This window comes from Opisthocomus hoazin, chromosome 9, assembly GCF_030867145.1.
Source record: "Opisthocomus hoazin isolate bOpiHoa1 chromosome 9, bOpiHoa1.hap1, whole genome shotgun sequence".
NCBI classification, from domain to species: domain Eukaryota; kingdom Metazoa; phylum Chordata; class Aves; order Opisthocomiformes; family Opisthocomidae; genus Opisthocomus; species Opisthocomus hoazin.
In genome coordinates this window covers 35384426-35405621 of record NC_134422.1, presented here as the reverse complement: position 1 = coordinate 35405621, position 21196 = coordinate 35384426, and positions in this window count along the sequence as shown.

The following is a 21196-nucleotide window of genomic DNA, read 5'->3' as shown; positions in this document are numbered from 1 at the left end:
TCTGGTCTTCATACTCGGACTTGCTTTTGACTTCTTGCATAACTTTATAACCTTGGCATTGTTGCCTTGCCAACCTAAAGAACTTTATCAATGTCGAACATAACAGGTATTATAGTAATTTATGGTAGCCTTCTTCACTATGAAAGCTGACTACCTGCTACTTAGCCTTAGCCAGCACTTTCCCCTTTCATCTTTTAGTTCTGGAAAAACATGTTGTATATGAAGTAGACCTCTTAATCCACATTTGTTGATTCTTTGCAGAAAGATAGATCTGAAGCTGCCTACAAAACCCCACCACACTTCCTCAAACACTTTTCAATGTGTTTTTAGTATTTCTTCTTTTTACTAAGAAAAATGCTGCCCAGTTCCCCTGTCTAGACACTCTTCTTAGTTTTCTGGTTTTAAATGGGCAGATGAGCAGCAGGCTGAGTTTAAAGTCTTGTTAAAGGAGCTAGAGGTATTAAATGTTAAAGATATAGGGGTATTACAGCCAAGTGGAATGCTGTGCTTCGTGTCTGGGAAAGGCAGATGGGACAAGTTACTTTACTGATGTTAATTTGAAGTAACACTGGAATAAGTCAATCTACTGCCAGTGATACAGCTTAATACAAATGGCTTTGAGGGATGTTCTTAACTGTTGTGAGACCTTTAATGGACTTGTTTGGCATGTATTGAGCTAATAAAGTCAAATCTTTTCCAACATGTTCTTAAAATTAGTAAATGATCTTATCCTGCAGCAGGCTATCAGCTGGTTTACAGTACCTATGAATAGGAGACTTACAACTAGTGGCAAGTTTATGGCAAGTTTGTTAATTTCTATGTGGAGATTGTGTGATACATGGTCATGGTTGATTTTTCCTGAACTGCACTGTGCCATGGATCCTTAAAATGGGAATGAGGACCATCTCAGAGTACTACAAAATTATGTGCTTCTGTTTAAAAATACTGGATCAGAAAGTTTGGAGTTACAGCAGGTTGCTAATGAAATTCACAATTGGATTTAATGGCTGAAGACAAATGCAACTTTTCCGTATTAGCAAGAGGGTCACTGGGTAGAAAGAAGGGGGGTGTTGTATAGCATAGCTTCTCTAATTGGATGAAGACGGCTTAACCAGTGAGAAATCTGTCTGCAGAGCTGTGGTTAACCTAGCAAGCAAAGATATAAGATGAGCTTGATTTGAAGAGGTAGGACAGTTCATTTCTCTGGAAGGCAGTGAGTAGTTTCAGTGCAGTAACTGTTTTTAGGCTTGCTCTAACTCACTTTATCATCTTCAGTTGAGCGTACTTTGATACTATGGGGAAGTGTAAACAACTTTGACATGTCATTACAAAAGCCAGCATGAGACATATTTGTAGAATAGTTTTTTCTCTTTTGTCTTGAGCTTATCTTGTGCTGAAATATTGCAGTACCAAAGGGGTTAATAACAAGTTCTGCTGAGCAGAAACATTAGTCCATTTGTTAGGCATGATCTGTGTTAAAGCATTTCAGTTTACACTTTCACTGCTCTGGCAAGCCTAGCATGGTTTTGGGCTTCCCTGTCCAGAGCCCTGTCTTGGTAAACAGATGTGTAAATTATTTCCTGAAGTGAAATCCTTCAGCATTTGAATACTTACCTGAGCTGCTTTAACCCTGTGCTTTCAACTCAACAAAGAGGAAGCATTTCTGTGGTTGCTTTTTTAATCAAAGCAACTGGAGTGGATTTTGTAGTTCTTCCAAACAATTTTATGTTTGCAGTGCTGGAATGGTGCTGGAGTGGGAGGACCTTTGGGTCAAGAAACCATTAAAGATTCAGTTGGGAGCAGAGGTTCATGAAGGATTTGAAAAAAGATACTCTGTTCCAGTTTAGTGTTTTCCATTTTCATCTTCATCCCACATGTAATTGAAGATTGTTTCTTTGCATTTGATTGGCCTCTCCTATATAGGTGAGTGCTCATTTACCTCCAGTTTCAGTCTCTTTAGAGAAAGCCGTTTCAGCTCAGAGGTGGTTAAAAAAAGGAGAAAATGGATATGGAGGCAGAAGAGCAGAGCATGCCTCCCTGATGAAGATCCTCATGGAAACCTTCCATAGGCTTTCAAAACGAAGCCTAGCAGATTTTCCAGGATCTGACCAGAGCTGTCAGTAGCTCAGTTATGAAAATGAAAGTAGGATGCATATCTAGAAAAACACCTCACGAGGCATTGCAGGAGGACATGCTGCTGTTAGTGTAATGCATTTTGATCAGCCCTGCTGTGGATACCATGCTTAGATAATATTCTTCCTTGGTTTACTAATCTGGATTCATTCTGAAACCCTGTGGAGGTTTTTCTGCATTGCTAATCTACAAAGTATGTGCAGAAACTGGCCATTCCAGTTTCTGAGCATTTGAGAAGCTCCTTTTAAGGGTGAAAAGGGCATCAGCTCAGCCTGGTGCTAATTATTCCTCTGGTAGCCTGAGTTTATTCAGATGACTGGCTGCAGTAGTAGCAGGCACAAGATATAAACCACTGTGCTTTGTACATCTTACCTCCTTTTCTTTCACCATAAATATGGTGCAGGGCTTCCAAAGTGAATGCTGCAGATTGATTATTCAAGTTAGTCGTAAAGAGTTCTGCCTAGGGGAGAGCTAATAAGAGTTCGGCCTAGGCGAGAGCTCATAGTGTTGTCATTGTCTGTATTCCAGCAACCTGTGTATGTGCGATAAACCCCTGTGTAAGACAGTACGGGAAATCTAGAAAAAGATCTTCGGTGGGTAGTTTGTTCTGTCTGTGTCCAACCCTGCTGGAGCTGGCTGGGCCATCAGCCAGCCAGCATGTTGGTGTTTTCTGACTTCTGGGAAGGAGTATCTGGGCTGGCAGTTCCAGTTCCAGAGCCACACGCAAGTCAAAGCATCTGCTGTCCAGAGCCTGGCTTCGTGCATTCAGAGAAGCAGTCCCGAAGCATTTGTAAGGTATCTGAAAGTATTTATTAATATGTGGTTAAGTCCAAGAGTGACTAAAATACAAGAGTAAAAAGCAGGGACTCCCGGGTTTATCCTTGTGAATACCAGTGCTTATAAGTCACTGTGAAAGTCCACAGTGAAGCTTTGCTCTTCAGGTCAGTTGGCATCTCAAATCTGTTCTGATGCACTTAAATGCTCATCTTTTACTATGTAATCTGTTGGAACTTTTTTGTAATGTAGTAGATGATTGGCAAGCTTCCTGCTGTCCACTTATGGAAGCTAAAATCAAAGTGCAGGTTTACTTGTTATAATTCAAAATATTTGTCTGTCAGAAGCAATGGAAACAAAGTAAATCATTATTCTGCCAAGATCCCTCAAAGTACCTAAATATTGAAGTAATAGTCTGCTGTACTTTGACTGCAGCTATCTTAAATCTAAGAATACTACGGAGTGTTGATGGGCCTTACATATCTTGGAGCTGGTGTACTGGGAAGTGATGTGAGTTATTGGCCACCTTTGGCAATTCAGTGCACTGAGGTTTTGTAGTTTCACCTGGCTAGGTGTGGGCATGTATTTAAAACAAAACAAAAAACCCCAAAGCAACAAACTTTTGCTGCTGTCTAGTATCAAATAAGGTTTTGCAATTGACTCGCAAGGGACCATGGCAAGTGAAAGACAAATGAGTTGCTGGTTTGTGATGGGAAGCAAACTTACAAATATTTTACATTCTCAGATCATACCAATGAACTTGGGAAGTTTGCAACTTTTTTAAACTAGTTGTGTTGAGCAAGGGAAAGTAATGTGCATTCCTGGTTTCCTGAATTTAGGTTTTATTATTAAATGTTAGATTCTTCTGTGCTTTCACAAGCAAAGAACTTCAGGTGGGACGCTAGGGCTGTGTGGCACAATTCAGTGTAAGGAAAGTCAGAGAACATGTTAAGCATTGGTAATCGTGATGCTTACAATCGATTCTGAAGCACTGCAGTAAATGTGGATATCTTTCTCTTGAACGTATTCTCACATACTAAACAAGTAAGACTGGGAAGGAATGAAGAGTTTTAGAAGAACCCAATTTGTTTCTTCCATGTGAGCCTTCTGTTATGCTAGGAGAAGTGACAGAAAAAAACAGTGCTGAATCATGACTAGCATCTTACTTTGTATTGTAACAGCCCATCAAAACTGAGATTGGTGTAAAAGTACATGAAGAGGTGACAAGACTTGTAGATCACTGACTGCACTGAGAAGTGGACTTGGCCTCTGATTCATAAGGTAGGGCACGCTAGTAGGTGTTTAAAATCTGACAGATGTTTGAGATATGAAGCCTCTTCTATTGCTTTGTCTTTTCATGTGGACTTGAGCCTGTCCGAGAGCATACCAGCTCTTATGGGCTTACCAGCTTTACAACTTCAGGATAGGAAGATGACACACTGCTTTCCTATGCTAACTGGGATCCGATTTTAGACTGAGTTTATGAACGAACACGTGGTACTTAAGTACCATACACAATGAAAGTCTTGCTGTATAACTTAATCCTACAGCAAACACAGGGAACTGTATTTAGGTCAAACATTTTACTGTAGTTCCACGCTCATGTGTTACATTTTCAGCCTGTCAGTACAATGCAGCTGGTACGAGGTAAATGGAGTGTTCAGCTTAGCCCACCCTTAAAAGAGCTAATATTTGGAAATAACCGATACCTTTGGTATTTATATTACAGATTGGTTAGCTTCAGGAATACTGACTGCTCCCAGATATTTAATGCTTAATGCTGTTTCTGTGGTAAATCACAATGGCGAATGGGTTCAGCCTTGATCTTGTGCATCGGCAGTGCTTGATCTTTGAGACTTAAACCCATCGTTTTAGAAGCCCAGGTAGAACATGCCTCACTGCAAGCAGAAGCCTAAGACCCACTGCAGTGGCTCCATAGGAATGCTGAAGAGGTGTTTTGGGGAAAATGTTGGTACTTAAAGCAGAAAGCTTCTGGAGACAAGGAGAGTAGAAAAGCCTGTAAAACCTGTAAGGTCAAATGTAAACAGGAAATAAAAGGTGTAAAACCAGAATTGGGCAGTATTTTGGAAGGGGTGCTCAAACTGATGGGTCAGAGTCACTTAAATGTGGGAAGTCAGCGAGGGACTTATTGAAAATTGTCCTTGACAATGGGGAAAAAGACAGATGCCGAACAATCCCAACATATTCTTTGCAATGGGTAGCTCAGGGTTCCTAGATCAGTTTATAGTAAACATGCAGGAAACATGAGTGGTGTCTAACTTTGCACTGCAAACTGTTACTGTGCCAAAAGCCTGATGGGTTGTCAGTGTCACTCTTTCAAGTAAAGGTCTGTATGGAGATCCTGGGAACTGCAAGCTGCCGGACATCTTGCCTAGGAATAAATATTAGTGGTAAAGATGATGAACCACTGAACATACAGATATAACAGTCTGTTTGGAAAGAACCACTATGGCTCCTGTAAAAAAAAACAACTTGTGTCATTGGCTGGAACTCTATCAGTGTGTCTTCAGGTATGTGGATAAAAGGGGTTCTAGTGAATGTAATAGATTTGATGTCCCACACCAAACACTGATATTGCTGTAGGATCACAGGAAAGCTCATTTAAGGCCTGAAAGCTGGTTAAAGGGTAGCAAGCAATGGGTAGGGCTTACTGGCTACTCTTGCAGTAAATATGAATCAGCTTTGGGGCCTGAGGAGTAAGTGTGTTGAATATTTTTATTGATATCCCAGAGAAGGACATGTGCATCCCCTAGTTTGTTGATGGTAGGAAGCTCGCTCAGGTAGTCATCGTAATGCTGATGGCAAGGAAAACTGGAAGAATCTCCCAAAACTGGGTGGACAAAGAGGTAGCAGGAGAGTTTCTTTGCATTGTAGGTAAAGGTAGGACAGAGCATCCAGGGGCAAAACAGTCTGCAGGTGTGTTTACATGGTGCTGAATTTGAAACTGGAATTTACAGCTCTGGAAGGAGAGTGGAAAGTCTTTACCAGTACCAGTCCAAAATCATTATCAATTTGCAAGAGGGAAAAAAGCCAATAGTGCTAAACATCATCATCAAGGAGGGTAATGAGAACAAGAAGGAGTAATTTTCTTATGTAAAACTTGCACAAAAATTCACTTGAATATTATAGTCCTGACTTCACCTCTCAAGAATGAGAATAGTTAGAGAAGGTGCAGAAAAGTACGTGTAAGGTGATGAAAGGATTAGAGCAGCAGACTTCCAGGTAGGGAATGAAAATGGTCTCTAGTTTAGGGAGAATGTATAGAGGAGGTATGTCTGAGACTTGTGAGATCATGAAGGTAGTGGATAAGCTGAATGCAAAGCTTATTTGGCAAATCCCACAGTTCTAGAGGTAGGAACACTTCGATGTTGGTTTGAAGCAGATGAAGGAGCATACTTCTGTATAGCATATAGTGAGCTTCTGGAACTTGTTACTGCCAAAGGAGGTAGAGGCACAGCATATCTGTGTACTCTCAAAGGAATTACAAATTCATAGGTAGCAGGTCTGTAAACAGGTAATAAAAAGAATAGGCAAAGATAGGCCTTCTAACGTCCTTCTAGTGGATGCTGGAGGAGGCTTGAGGAAAGAGAGGATTATTGAGAAGAGCCAGGCTTAAATATAATCTCCAGTTGCCACCATGCTAGACAGGCTATTGGGCTACATTGACCTATGTTCTGAGGCAGTGCAGTATTTCATATGTTCCTACCTGAGTGACTTTCTCACAGGCAGTGTGTTCATTTTCTCATCTTTGACTGTCCTCCAAGCATCCTTTGACATTTTACTTGGATGACATAGATAAGGGCCTGTGAATTTTTCAGTATAATTATGAAAGAACTGGTATTGAAATATGAGTGGTGAATTTCTAATGTCCTTGATGATACTGTATATAATGAAGTGTGCACTTCTATTCAGTCAGGTCTGAGAACTTACTGTGTTTTCTAAGCAGAATTGAGGTTATTTTCTATGTTTTGGGCAAAAAGCATCATCTTCCTGTACGTCCAAGCGGTCAGTGGATGAAAAGCTTAGTTTAGAACATTCAGGCCCAAAGGACATGAATGCTCCCTGACTTGCATGGCACATCTTAGCTCAACATTTTGTTTGCCTCCCACGGCCCTCACAGGATCATGGACCTTTAACATCTGGTGAGTAAAGCTCAGGATTAGTAAATACTCCCCTGAGGTCCTGAAGAGCAAATTCTGCTCTCATGTTAAAATACTAGCTGATTTGATTACAAGAAAAATGTCTAATTATGAGGGAAGATCCTACTTCTATTAATAGTTTGGATCCATGCTGAAGGTCTTGTCTTGGTTTAAATTTCCAGCCTGGTCTCATTACTGCAGACTATTTTATGTAACTTCAAGTACAGTCAGTATGAGAATCTTTTGTATGCTACTTCAGATATTTGGAGAGGAAGATTTAGGTCAAAGGGAATTGCTCGCATACTGTCCAAAGGTTTGGAGTGTCTCTGTTAACTCTGTTAAGGAGTGTTGGGGAAAACTGTCTGTGACCACAGGAAATTATTTAACCTTTTAACACACAAGGTTTTGGGCTGTTTGTCAGGGGTTACCAGTTCCTCCTTTCTCTTGCTTTCCTTCACTTTTTTGCCATGTGTGTCCTGGGAATGGGCCATCTGATCATATGTGTGTACAGTATCTAGTCTCTAGTATCGTGTAGTTGACTCCTGGGCTGCTTACGTTCCAATTAACATTTTATAAAAAGCGAGGAAGCACATGGGAGTGGAGTTGGGAGTGGAAGAATTGTCTGATATGCCAAAAAATTTTGATTTTTTTTTTTCCCCCCTGCTGCTCAGTGACTCATCCAAACCACATGTGTGTCCAGTTGTTACTTGATTTTGCAATAGTTGATTTCCATGGGACAGCCTCTTAAATGCTAATCATCTGAGGGGGGGTTATCTAGACTCATTCTTTCATGCTTTTTGGCTGCCTGTCCAGGTCTCAGCTGGTTTAAGGATTTAACAGAGCACAGCTGAGCTGTTAATTGATTGTGATGAGATTTCTTTGGATGCTGGAGGTGAGCACACCTTTGGGAACAGAAGAGAGAAGAGTTTCCTTTTAATGTACAAAGGCTAGCTTGGAGATGGCCATAGGAATGGCCTGAGGGCTGGGCAGATGATGCATAATTTTGAAACTAGACTGTCAACTAGTTGATGGTCTGAAGTTGCCTGAAGTAGGATTAGGTGAGGAGGTGATTGTGCTCCTTCAGAATTTTGAGAGGAAACTTGTTTTTCTGACAGCAAGAATGGGATTTGTCTTACTGCCTTTAGGCATGTGCCAGAAAAGCTGCTAAGACCACCAGCAGTGCTAGAAGTGAGTGAAAGTTTTAGGGCTCCGATTTGAAGGATAAATCTCGGAGGGTTATTCACGTGGATAAGCCTGTTGAAGCATGGTTTTTGATCTGTATTTCAGTTTCATCCTTGCTACCTAGAGAGGGAGAGATGCGTTCACCTTATGTGTGGTTACTGGATGATTTCATTTTCCCCAAAGTTTAGTCAGTGATGTTTATTTGTCTTAACACATATGTATCATCACTGTAGTATCCTAACTAGCACCTTGGCCCCGCCTTGGAGTTTAAAAAACACTGAAATCAGCCAACCAGCAGGCAACAGAATAACAGTAAAGACAGCTTGCTACTATGAGCATGTGAGCAGTTTGTAGAAAGTCTCTGACCTGGGGAGGGAGATTTGCTTTACTGATCTCCAGAAGGTGAGGGGCCTCCGCTGAAATTTGATTGTTGCAGGCAGCACCTGTAGCTTTGCACAGCTTTGGTTATGGAGTGCAGAAAGAGTATCTATGACTTTTCTTTCTCTGTTAGCAGTATGATTCTTAGCCAGGGAAGAGGAGAGGAGAGCTGTGCTTTATTGGCCAGATACCTTTGTACCAGAGAAAAAAAATGAATGTTTTTGCAATATACTTATTTGAGCTTGGAGTGCTTTTGGAACCCAGCGTGACGGCCCATGGTATGGAATACCCTGCTTTGTTTGGCCAGGTGGGGTCAGCCCCCACCCCCCAGCTGTGCCCCTTCCTGGAGTTCGGTGAAAATTAACCCTGTTCTGGCCAAACCCAGGACATTATCCACCCCTTATTCCATACCATCTACGTCATGCCCAGGTCCCCCATTTTCCAGCTGATCACCACCACTTCTCCTGTCTCCAGATACCATTCCCTTAGTCTATGGATCATCACTCTAAAGTGTCCATTGAGTTCATTTAGTCCGTGTCTTCAGGCTCCATCTGTCGTAATGGTCTTCCGTGGCAGGAGAGGTGATGTGTGGTGATGGGCGGTCACTTGCTGCATCCGGAGCTCACGGCTGATGTATCTGGTGCAGCCCATGCCCACAGTCTGCAGGAGATGTTGTTCTTGATGAAGTTGCTGGATGCCAGTTGTTGAAAACCAGGTCCAGTTCCATCATCGCTGTGCTCTGCTAGGTTTTTCATCAAAAAAGTCCATCCTTCTTTAATCTGGACGATTCTTACTATGCTACTACTGGTACAAAATATAACAATTATAACAGTGATAACAGACAGTGACAGGGTTATTTAACAATTAACTTTATACAATTTATTTATGGACTATTCTCACCCAAAATCAAATCCCCATGAGGTACACATCGGACTTCCCCATCCTTCTGCATTACCCACCAGGTACACCCAGGTCCTTGAGCAAAAGCAATCCCACCGACGGGCTTGCCTTTGCCCGAGGCAGGACTAACCCAAACCGTCTTCCCTAACATGTTCCGCATGTGCACTACAGGGACTTTATCTCCTTCTACGGGGCGCTGAGGTTTTGACTGGGCAGGACGAGCCCGGTTGGTGGATCCCCTGGTGTTAACCAACCAGGTGGCCTTTGCTAAATGGGTATCCCAATTTTTGAAAGTCCCAGCCCCCATTGCCCTCAAAGTGGTTTTTAGCAGCCCATTGTACTGCTCAATCTTTCCCGAGGCTGGTGCATGGTAGGGGATGTGATACACCCACTCGATACCGTGTTCTTTGGCCCAGATGTCTATGAGGCTGTTACGATAATGAGTCCCAGTGTCCGACTCGATTCTTTCGGGAGTGTCATGTCGCCACAGGACTTGTTTTTCCAGGCCCAGGATGGTATTCCGGGCAGTGGCATGGGGCACAGGGTAGGTTTCCAGCCATCCGGTGGTGGCCTCCACCATTGTGAGCACGTAGCGCTTGCCTTGGCGGGTTTGTGGCAGTGTGATGTAGTCAATCTGCCAAGCCTCCCCGTATTTATATTTTAGCCATCGTCCTCCATACCACTGAGGCTTTACCCGCTTGGCTTGCTTGATTGCAGCGCATGTCTCACATTCATGGATAACCTGTGCAATAGTGTCCATGGTCAAGTCCACCCCTCGGTCACGAGCCCATCGGTATGTCGCGTCTCTTCCTTGGTGGCCCGAGGTGTCATGGGCCCACCGAGCTATAAAGAGTTCACCCTTATGTTGCCAGTCCAGATCCACCTGAGCCACTTCAATCTTAGCAGCCTGATCTGCCTGGTGGTTGTTTTGATGTTCCTCAGTGGCCCGACTCTTAGGGACGTGGGCGTCCACGTGACGGACTTTTACAACCAACTTCTCCAGCCGGGCAGCAATATCTTGCCACAATGGGGCAGCCCAGATAGGTTTGCCTCTGCGCTGCCAGTTGTTCTTCTTCCATTGCTGCAGCCACCCCCACAAGGCATTGGCCACCATCCAAGAGTCGGTGTAAAGATAGAGCACTGGCCACTTCTCTCGACTGGCAACGTCTAAAGCCAGCTGGATGGCTTTCACCTCTGCAAACTGGCTGGACTCACCTTCTCCCTCGGCAGTTTCTGCGACTTGTCGTGTAGGGCTCCATACAGCAGCCTTCCACCTCCGCTGCTTCCCCACAATGCGACAGGACCCATCTGTGAACAGGGCATACTGTTTCTTATCTTCTGGCAGCTGGTTATACAGTGGGGCCTCTTCAGCACGTGTCACCTCCTTCTCTGGCGATGCTCCAAAATCTTTGCCTTGATTACCTCCAGAATTCCTGGGCGACTGGGGTTTCCCATTCGGGCGCGCTGGGTGATCAGCACGACCCACTTACTCCACGTAGCATCGGTGGCATGATGCATAGAGGGGACCCTCTCTTTGAACATCCAGCCCAGGACCGGCAATCGTGGTGCTAGGAGGAGCTGTGCTTCAGTGCCGACCACTTCTGAAGCAGCTCGAACGCCTTCATATGCTGCCAGAATCTCTTTTTCAGTGGGAGTATAGCGGGCCTCGGATCCTTTGTATCCCCGGCTCCAGAACCCCAGGGGTCGACCTCGAGTCTCCCCTGGTGCTTTCTGCCAGAGACTCCAGGTTGGGCCATTCTCCCCGGCTGCAGTGTAAAGCACGTTTTTAACATCTTGCCCTGACCAGACTGGACCAAGGGCTACGGCATGAACTATCTCCTGTTTAATTTGTCCAAATGCCTGTCGTTGCTCAGGGCCCCATTCAAAATCATTCTTCTTCCGGGTCACGTGGTACAGAGGACTCACAATCTGGCTGTAATTTGGGATGTGCATCCTCCAAAAACCCACAACACCTAAGAAGGCCTGTGCTTCTTTTTTGCTGGTTGGTGGGGACATAGCTGCTATTTTGTTGATGACATCCATTGGGATTTGACGGCGCCCATCCTGCCATTTTATTCCCAAAAACTGGATCTCTTGAGCAGGTCCCTTGACTTTACTTCGCTTAATGGCGAAACCGGCTTTCAGAAGGATCTGAACTATTTTCTCCCCTTTCTCAAAAACTTCCTCCGCGGTGTCACCCCATACAATGATGTCATCGATGTACTGCAGATGTTCTGGAGCTTCACCCTTTTCCAGTGCAGTCTGGATTAGTCCATGGCAAATGGTGGGACTGTGTATCCACCCCTGGGGCAGTCGATTCCAGGTGTACTGGATGTCCCTCCAGGTAAAAGCAAACTGTGGCCTGCACTCTGCTGCCAAAGGTATGGAGAAGAATGCATTAGCGATGTCAATTGTCGCATACCACTTGGCTGCCTTTGACTCCAGCTGATATTGAAGTTCTAGCATGTCTGGCACGGCAGCACTCAGTGGTGGTGTGACTTCATTCAGGCCACGGTAGTCTATTGTCAGTCTCCACTCTCCAGTAGATTTTCTCACTGGCCATATGGGACTATTAAAGGGTGAGCAAGTTTTGCTGATCACTCCTTGACTCTCCAGCTGGCGGATCAGCTGATGAATGGGGAGAAGGGAGTCTCGGTTGGTACGATACTGTCGCCGGTGCACTGTTGTGGTTGCGATGGGTACCTGTTGTTCTTCAACCCTCAGCAACCCCACAACGGAAGGATCCTCCGAGAGACCAGGCAAAGTGGACAGCTGTTTAATTTCTTCCGTCTCCAAAGCAGCTATGCCAAAAGCCCACCGATACCCCTTTGGGTCCTTGAAATACCCTCTCCTAAGATAGTCTATGCCAAGGATACATGGAGCCTCGGGGCCAGTTACAATGGGGTGCTTCTGCCACTCCTGCCCAGTGAGGCTCACTTCAGCCTCCAATACACTCAGCTCTTGGGACCCCCCTGTCACTCCAGAAATACAAATGGACTCTGACCCTTGGAAATCTGATGGCATTAAAGTACACTGTGCACCAGTGTCCACTAGAGCTTTATACTCTTGTGGATCTGACGTGCCAGGCCACCGAATCCATGCCATCCAATACACACGGTTGTCCCTTTCCTCCACCTGGCTGGAGGCAGGGCCCCTCTAATCCTCGTCAGAGAATTTGCTGCTCACCTGCTGTAAAAATGACTTGGAGGTCCTCTCCAGAGTATCAGAATCAAGATCAAACTGTCTACCTGGTCTGGAGAGCTGGCTGCTGGAAACTGGAGCGGCATTTTTCCTAACAGAATCCCCTTTTGTGATTGTTTTACCTCGCAACTCACGCACGTGTGCCTCTAGACTTGAGGTGGGTTTTCCATCCCACTTCCTCAAGTCCTCTCCGTGGTCACACAGGTAGAACCACAGGGTGCCCCGTGGTGTGTAGCCCCTGTATTCCCTCTCCTGAGCAGAGAAACGCTTGCCCCTAATAGCTGAGACACTGGCCCGTACAGGTGGGGAGTAGGATATATTCTCTTTGATTTGCTGCACCTCCCGAGCCAGTTTCTCCACAGCTGAGACAAGGGAAGAAGAGAGACTTTCCTCATATTGCCAGAGTCTGACAGCCACCTCATCCACTGTTGGTGCCTCCTTACTTTTCCAGTCTACTATTGCCAGTGAGTTGGCATATGAGGACGGTGCGCTCCACACAAACTTCCTCCACATGGATTGTGAGCACTGGAGTTCATCTGGGTCTGTGGGTACCTGCTCATCATCTGTGTCACAGTAAACCAGCTCCCGCACAGCTAATTCCCTCAAGTACTGAATACCCCTTTCCATATTGGTCCACTTGCCAGGATAGCATACAAAATCATCACTGAAGGGGTACCTCTCCCTCACGCCTGACAGAAGTCTCCTCCAGAGGCTGAGGACTTGTTCCTTTTTCCCAATGGCCTTGTCAATGCCCCCCTCCCTGGCCAGGGATCCCAACTGCTTGGTTTCCTTGCCCTCTAATTCCAAGCTGCTGGCCCCGTTATCCCAGCACCGCAGCAGCCAGGTGGCAATGTGCTCACCTGGGTGGCGGCTGAAGTCTTTCCACATGTCTCACAGCTCGCTCAAGGACAGGGACGGGGTGATGATCTCGGTCTCTATCTCCTGCGATGACCCTGGCTCATTGTCATCCCTCTCGGAGCGATCTGCTCTCTTTGCGTCTTTCTTTAGTTTTACAGGGGTGACTGCTACTGGCACAGGTTGGTCATTGGGCTCAGCCGCGATGCCTGCAGCTGGAGCTGGGGCTGGAGCAGCTGCTGTGCCCGCTGGGGAAATCGAGGCAGACCCTGCAGCTGTGGCAGCGGCGGTGCCAGTCGGGGGGTCTGTGACTGCCTGCTGGGCTGGAGGGGCTGCAGGGCCGGCTGAGGGGGCAGCGCCAGTGCCTGCCACTTCGTTTCCCCCCCTTTCCCCTTTAGGGCACTGAATCAGGTTGAACAGGGCTCGGTAGGTGTGGGCCAGACCCCAGCACATTGCAGTGATCTGTGTCTCTCAGGGGTTCCCAGGGTGGCAGCACACTTTTTGCAGATATTTTACTAGTTTGTCCGGATTCTGTACTTGTTCGGAGGTGAGTTTCAAAGACACCGGGGTGCCCACTGCTCTAGACACCTGCCTGTGCTGTCCCACACACCCAGCCACTCAGAGCTATCCAGCCCCGGCACAGGTCTCTGCATGATGTTCTTAACTACTTGCTTAACCCTAAACAAGACCCAAAACCCATTCAGGAGGCAGAACAAAAGGAGAGTACTGCCCTGAGCATCCCACGGGTGCTCGAAATTCTCAAAAGCCATTAGGACCAGCCTGAGGGAAAGAGGGGGGGGCTAAAGAGTGGGGGGAGGTATCCCCTCCGCTTTTCCCCACAGATTGGGTTTGATTATTAACAAATTCTAGAACATAGGATCCAAGGTACGGAAATGACTGCAGTGCCGCATGCAAATACAATCCTAATTTCATGCACAGTGATGTTATCATGTCATAAGTCGATATCATACAGTACAGTAAAATCGTCATCCTGATCTTTTTCCCCTGGTAACAAACAGCGTAGCAGTGAATACATACTGCAAGTAAGGACTGAGATACCAGAGCCATCTGAACAAAGTCGGAAACATTTTTACCGACGACTATTTAACTAACACAGAAAAATGTGTATAACAAAATTTAACAAAATCTAAGAAAGCTGTTTTAACACCCGCTGCTCAGCCCTGCCGTTATCCCTGCCCCACGTTGGGCGCCAATTTAATGTTTTGGTTTCGGCTGCCGCTGGCAACAAAAGCGCCAAGCGGCCGCCCCTCCCTCCGCCGCGGTGCGGAGGAGAATGGAAAGAAACAGGCAGAAACTGGTGGGTCGGGATAAGGGCAGTTTAACAGAACAGCAAACAGAGGGAACAGGAACAACAACGATACAGATAAGGAGAAAACACGACATGAACCGCACAACAGACCCTCTCTCCTGGACAGGACTGGCGCCGCGCGGTCCCCAGCCGCAAGAGAGTTCCCCGCCACGCCGCTCCCCCCCTCCACCAGAACCCAGCGTGAAGGCACATGGTATGGAATACCCTGCTCTGTTTGGCCAGGTGGGGTCAGCCCCCAGCCCCCAGCTGTGCCCCTTCCTGGAGTCCGGTGAAAGTTAACCCTGTCCTGGCCAAACCCAGGACAATTGTCATCCCTTGAGAGCATTTTCATTATTAGAATTTGTTATGAGGAAAAGTTTGCAAACCAAACACTGCCAAATTTTGCTTGATTTGGAGGTTAAAATTATGCAAAACAGGTAGCTCTTACCATCTTCCCGACCTGCCCAAGTGCCCTAATTCAGGAAAGGCTTTCGAAACTCAGCAAAATTCAGCCTAAGTTTGTGAATCTGAAAGACAGATGACCTTCAGCACTTGTTGCAAAAGGCTGAAAAAGCTCAAGATGTTCTTGGCTGAGAAGTAAAATCTGGTAGGGCTGCACTAAATGGTATCCTTTCTAATTGCCCTGTGGGTCAGTGCCTGTGACTGCAAAGCCTAGGGAAAGCAAAGAAATCGGCATGCTTCTAGTAGCTTGTGAGCCTCTATGGTCTGCAAATAAATCCACAGACCCCAGGGAAGTGACAGGTAGTGTTACCAACAGCTCTCCAAGTACACTCTTGAGGCTTTCACCCTTGTCCATTTTTTGTTAGATGGTGAGAACATGCTATTTCCTCCTCACACAAGGGCTAGCTGTGGAGTGGTTAACCACCTGCCTTGATGGATCACTCCCAGATGGCCTTGGAGAGTCTGGCTATGTGAATGAAGCAAATGGATGTTGAGTTATGTGCCTTAGCTGCTCTCATGTCTTTCTGCAGCATGCTACCCCTTCCTTGATTTGTGGGAGGTTGCAGACATGTGCCAGCTAAGTGCTATATATAACATCAGCCAGTCTGCTGCTCTTTCAGGGGTACTTCAGGCTTTCTCTTGAATCAACATTACTGTTAAGCAGAATTTTCTTGAATTTGCAGACTACGTATGTAGACACTCAGGGTGGGGACGGATTATGTTTGAGTTATGATGAGGCAAGGTGTGTACAGCATGGTGTGGCAGGGTGATGCAAACCATGATTTGCAAAGTTTATTTATTACCACCTGCTTCCTTTTCAAAGGAGTAAGAGCTGAAGGGTGAGGAAGGAGAGGTGGAATGAAGTTTAGATTCTCTGCAGTTGTTGAACTGTAGATGCTCGTGACTGGACAGAAGGTCCTTCCCTCCTGACTGTTAGAGGTGCCAGTGTATGTTCTCCATGGGAGGTGACGGAGTAAAGGATGAGGAATTTTGGCAACAGCACTATTTCTGTTGGAGGACATATGGTAACCTGAAAATGTGAAATACCTGCAACCTCACTAAGTTTGGTCTAGTTAGTCGAGTCATGAGTAAGCTGGCTTTTAAACCAAAAACCAAAGCTCTGAGTTTTGAGTATTTACCTGAGGATGAGGTCAGTGAATGTTTGTTTGTCTTAGCCTAGTAGCCAAGGGAACAACCAGATCTAATAGCTAGAAGCAGGCTGGAGACCAAATGTGGTTTCTGGAGCTTTTTGCCTTAGGTAGTGAAGCCTACTGAGAACTTACATTAGTGGCAGAGCTGTAAGTGCGTGGTGTTCTGTAGATGTGCTGCTGGACTTGGTGTGGAAAATGGTGCATGACAGAAGAAGAGATAGGCTCTTGGCTATGTGACTTTTTTGGATCTCGAGCAGTTTATACCTCCTCAGGATACAGCATAGCTCTTTTCTTACCTTTGAGATCTGAGTGAGTGTAGGTGCTTGTGTAATCAGAAACTACAGATGACTGGCAAGTGCCATGGTATCACCTCTCTAAATGAGTATTGCTCCAATATAAAAAAAAATATCTTTGGGTGAGAATGTGATCACACCACTGTATCACTAAAACTGTTATTCAGAAGGTCACTCTCTAAATTTGGTTTCCTCGAGTACTGGCTTATACTGGATGTTTCTGAGTGTAGTCTTAGCAGATGTTTATCCATGTGCTTGTAGAAATGAGAATGTACACTCGCTGCTCATTCTCCTCTTCCTGCTAATGATCAAAGTTGGGTTTTTTGATTGTTGCAGTCAGTAATTTCATAGTGAAGGCTTCATTTTTTGCCTTCAAGTCTAGTGCTTAGTCCTGCTTAATGTATGAGCAGGACATAGAAAGAGAGATTCTGTGGTGGCTCTTTGTCACACAAGCAGGGATTTTTTTTATTTTTTCTTTGTGTAGACTGGGAGGATTACTATCAGCAGCCAAAATCTCTCTAGCTAAATATCTGTGATGACAAGCTGTCAGGGAGTATTGTTCTCCTGTTTTGGACTCTCTTTCCTGACAGAACATGCTGAGTGATCATAATGAGAGTATCAGCACCACAGCAGACCCTCTTCTAATCTTGTTAGTTCCTAGATATGCAGAGTGGATGGAAAGGATGTGCAGAAAAGGCACAAGTGGGACTTGCAAGCTGACAAGACTTTTTCCGGAGCAGATCCAATGTAAAAGAGCCAAGACAGCAAGACTAGAATCAGAACCAGAAATTTCATGGTGGTAGGGAGTTCATTGTTTCCATCTGGATGCTACTAAAAGAGAAAAGTTGTGGTACAGTTGGTGAAGCTGAAAAGCAGAAACATGGTGAGAGAGTCTGTATGCTCAGGGATGGGGAGGGAGTGAATTGATCTATTGTCTTGTTCAAAATTCAGCCTGTTCCCTCAAACAGCCCTGTTTTGGGGTAGTTATGTTCAGCTCAGTGGAGAACAGGTACCCAGGTATTTGTCTAGGCAGGAGGTTAGTTCTGAACCCTCAGATGGATGATGACGAGTTTACTGCAAGAAACTGACTTTCTCTTCCCTGTGAGAAATCTTAGGGTCAGCCAGACCTTTCGGAGTCCTCATCCATCCTGCAGTCTGTACACTCATGCCACAAGAAGAGATGTTGATGTAAAAAAACCATGCTTAACTTGAGGAAACAGAGGGAGATCTCGCCTATAATGAGAAGTGAGAACACGTTGTTGAGTAGAAAAAGACTGAACAGCAGATCACTGGATTATATTGTAGTTTTGGGAATGCAGTTAATTTATAGAGACAAGAAGTAGCTTGGCTACATTCAGAGCAACCTAGTGGTATGTAGAGACTTTTCTCCTCTGTTAGCATGGGGAAACGTCACTCAGATTTTTCCCTGTTCCAGTAGAGATAGGAAGGCAGGGTCCTGTGAGAATTTATTATATGCTTTGTGAGATTCAAATCAGTAGAGTTAATATCCAATCTTTTTGGACTTCTTTGGAGAAGAGCTTCACATTCTGCCTTGTTCAGAGTTAATATGTTGAACACTTGTTTTTCTTGAGAAATGGGGAAAGATTTTTGTTCTCAGATCTGCATGCTCACGTCTTTCACTTCCGTTTTGAGAGTTCCCTTAATGTTTACTTGGAGATCTTGTTGTCACTGTGTTCATGGAAACCCTCCATTTTTTTGTTCTCATAAGCTTAGAAATCTTTCAGTTTTTCTGAAGTGAAGATAATTCCTCACAATTTAATGCAAGTGCCGAGTGGATGTTTGAGAGGTTTGAAACGCTTTTTGTGAATAACTGATTCACACAGAGCATTAGGGATTTCATTCCCAGACATGCTGCGAAATACAAGTTTTCATTTCTTCTGTACTGTTAGCTGAAGCTGGAAATACTCTGCAGTGATAGCAAAAAGTCAGTAGGCTATTTCATCTGAGCTAATGTCTGGGGGAGGAATGGAAGTCTTTTCCTTTGCTGTCTTAGATCCATGTTTGTTTTAAATTTCTTGGCCTCAGCAGAAGGCTGAAAAAGAACAATGTGTTTCTGTAGTTTCCTAGGACTGTCTCGCCTTGGGGGCAAGAGGTCTCTCTTTAAAAACCGTTTCCCGTTCAGTTTATCTCTTAAGGGTTTCATCCAGTTCCCGCTTCAGTTAGTTACAAGTCTTCTGACTTCAGTGCAAGTTGCTTTGAATCAAGATACGTGATTTTAACAATGTGAAAGACGTTAGTAGAACTGTCTAATTAACACTTCAAAACAAGGGCCCTGTGGGCTCTGCTGTGGCAAGTAAAATGCTTTTTTTTTCCTTCCAGCTGCTGCAAAGATGAGCAGTAATATGGACTGAAGCTTTAAGTTTTGCTGTTTGGCATGTTCTCATCATTGGAAGTGACAGATGGTCAGATTTTCAATACTTGGTTTAGTCCACAGGGAAATTAGTAATTTCCCTTTTTTTTTTCCATAGGAAGGTATAAATTGTTACCACAATGATCTTTTTTTATAAGCAATTTCACTGCTTTGCTTTACTTTAGGAAAAAAACATTGCTGGGTGAGATACCCCTGTGAGACACTGCTCCAGAGCTGACAATCTAGGAAGGATGTTGGAACTCTGGTCAAGCTGAGAGCGAATTTTTTTCCTTCTTAGAAAATTCTTACTATAACTTGTATTTATCCAATTTTCAGGTCTTTGGTATCTGAGGAACCTTTAATTAAGCCATAACTGATTCTTCACTAGAACATGACCCTTTGCAACATTTGCAAAAAAGTTCTTATAGTCTCAAGAAAAAGCCATTTAGAAAGAATTTCCAGTTTGTTTTAAATTTATCTGCCTTCTGTAGTTAGTACTCAGAATACCAGACTGTAGGAAGGTCACTGCAGTAGCTGATCTTTCTGAAGGAAGTGGGAAAGCCTCAAAGTGTTGTAGGATGTCTGGTGAATTCGTTTGAGGGCAAGGTTGTTTCCCTGTTAGCAGTATCCCCTGAGAAGGTCTTGAAGACCGGCTATTAATGTACACATCTGAATCTGCATTTGTGCCTGCTTCTCTGTATCCATCAGCACTGAAACACATCCTTTCTCATTTCCAGCATTCACCTATAAGCTTTAATTTGTATGCCACTAAGTTGTAAAGTATGCAAAGCTGCCAGACACTTGTGTTGCAGGGTGGCTGTGGATTCACTGGGGAGTAGCTGGAGGGCACAAAGATCTCAGTGTGCTCTGGGTAGATGGGTCCTGCATCCCGCTCCAGTGTCCTGCTCTTCTGCTGTTCCACAGGTTGCTGTGCCTGTGTCTTGAGGCCAGAAAGATGCAATTACCATGCGAGTGCACTGCATCTAGCAAGGGGTTATCTTTAAAAAAGTTCAAAGAGGTAGGCCTGCTTGTAAGCTGTGGCCCCAAGTGTGCCCTCATGCCTGTCCTGGAAGGCACTGAGGTGCCTTGGTTGCAGCGTCTGTACCAGATGGCTGGACATCTCCATCCCCACGAGTGACCCAAGGCTGCTTTGATTTCACAGTACCACTCTGGTAAAGAAAAGGAGAGACAGCGGCACCAGTCCTAGCTATGCAGCCTGTCTACAAGCAGAAAAGCGTGCTTGTGTGTGTTCAGGTCTTCAGAAAGCGAGGCAGAGCAGATGGGAATCTGCAAAAGAAGGGGAAAGTGCATTAAAGTGATTAGTCCTTATTACCCAGTTTCTTCCAACATCTTTGCAAATATCGACTATGAGTCATTCTGAAGCCTTGTCATTTTTCCTGTGGTTAAGAATTCCCAGACTTTCAAGATGTGTCCCGTTAGAAACATGGATCTTCTCCAGACTTTCACAGTGATTTAGGCTATTATAAACAAAAGTCAAGAAACCTTAGCTCAAAGCTTTTTAAAACAAAACAAAACTCATCAACACAGTCAAGGTAAGATTTATGCATTAATATAAACCAAATTCTAGTCTTCCTAGACAGAAATTAAGGAATATATATTTAACTATTTGCATACTCAGTATCAACACTTTAGAAAAACCATCCGGTGTTTACTTATGCAAGGATGTTTGTAAGAGATGTGCTTTATTGTGTCCCTCTTTTTGTGAAGAGAAGAGGAATTGGAAGTTGACTGCACCATTTATATTTTGAGACCAAGCCAGATACTAGGAACAATACATCTTCGAGAGCACGCGAGACAAAAGATGCAGTCCTGTTCCTACCGAATCCTGTGGGAAATCTCCCACTGACTTCAGAGAGGACAAGGATTCCCACCTCTATTCTAGTAGAGAACACATATGGCCAGATGGTAAAGAACTTTGCAGGCTCTGCTTGGAGGCCACTAAGGGCAAAACTGCCTAAGCATAGAAAACATCAGAGGAAAATGGGGAAAGAAAAATAGATATGGAC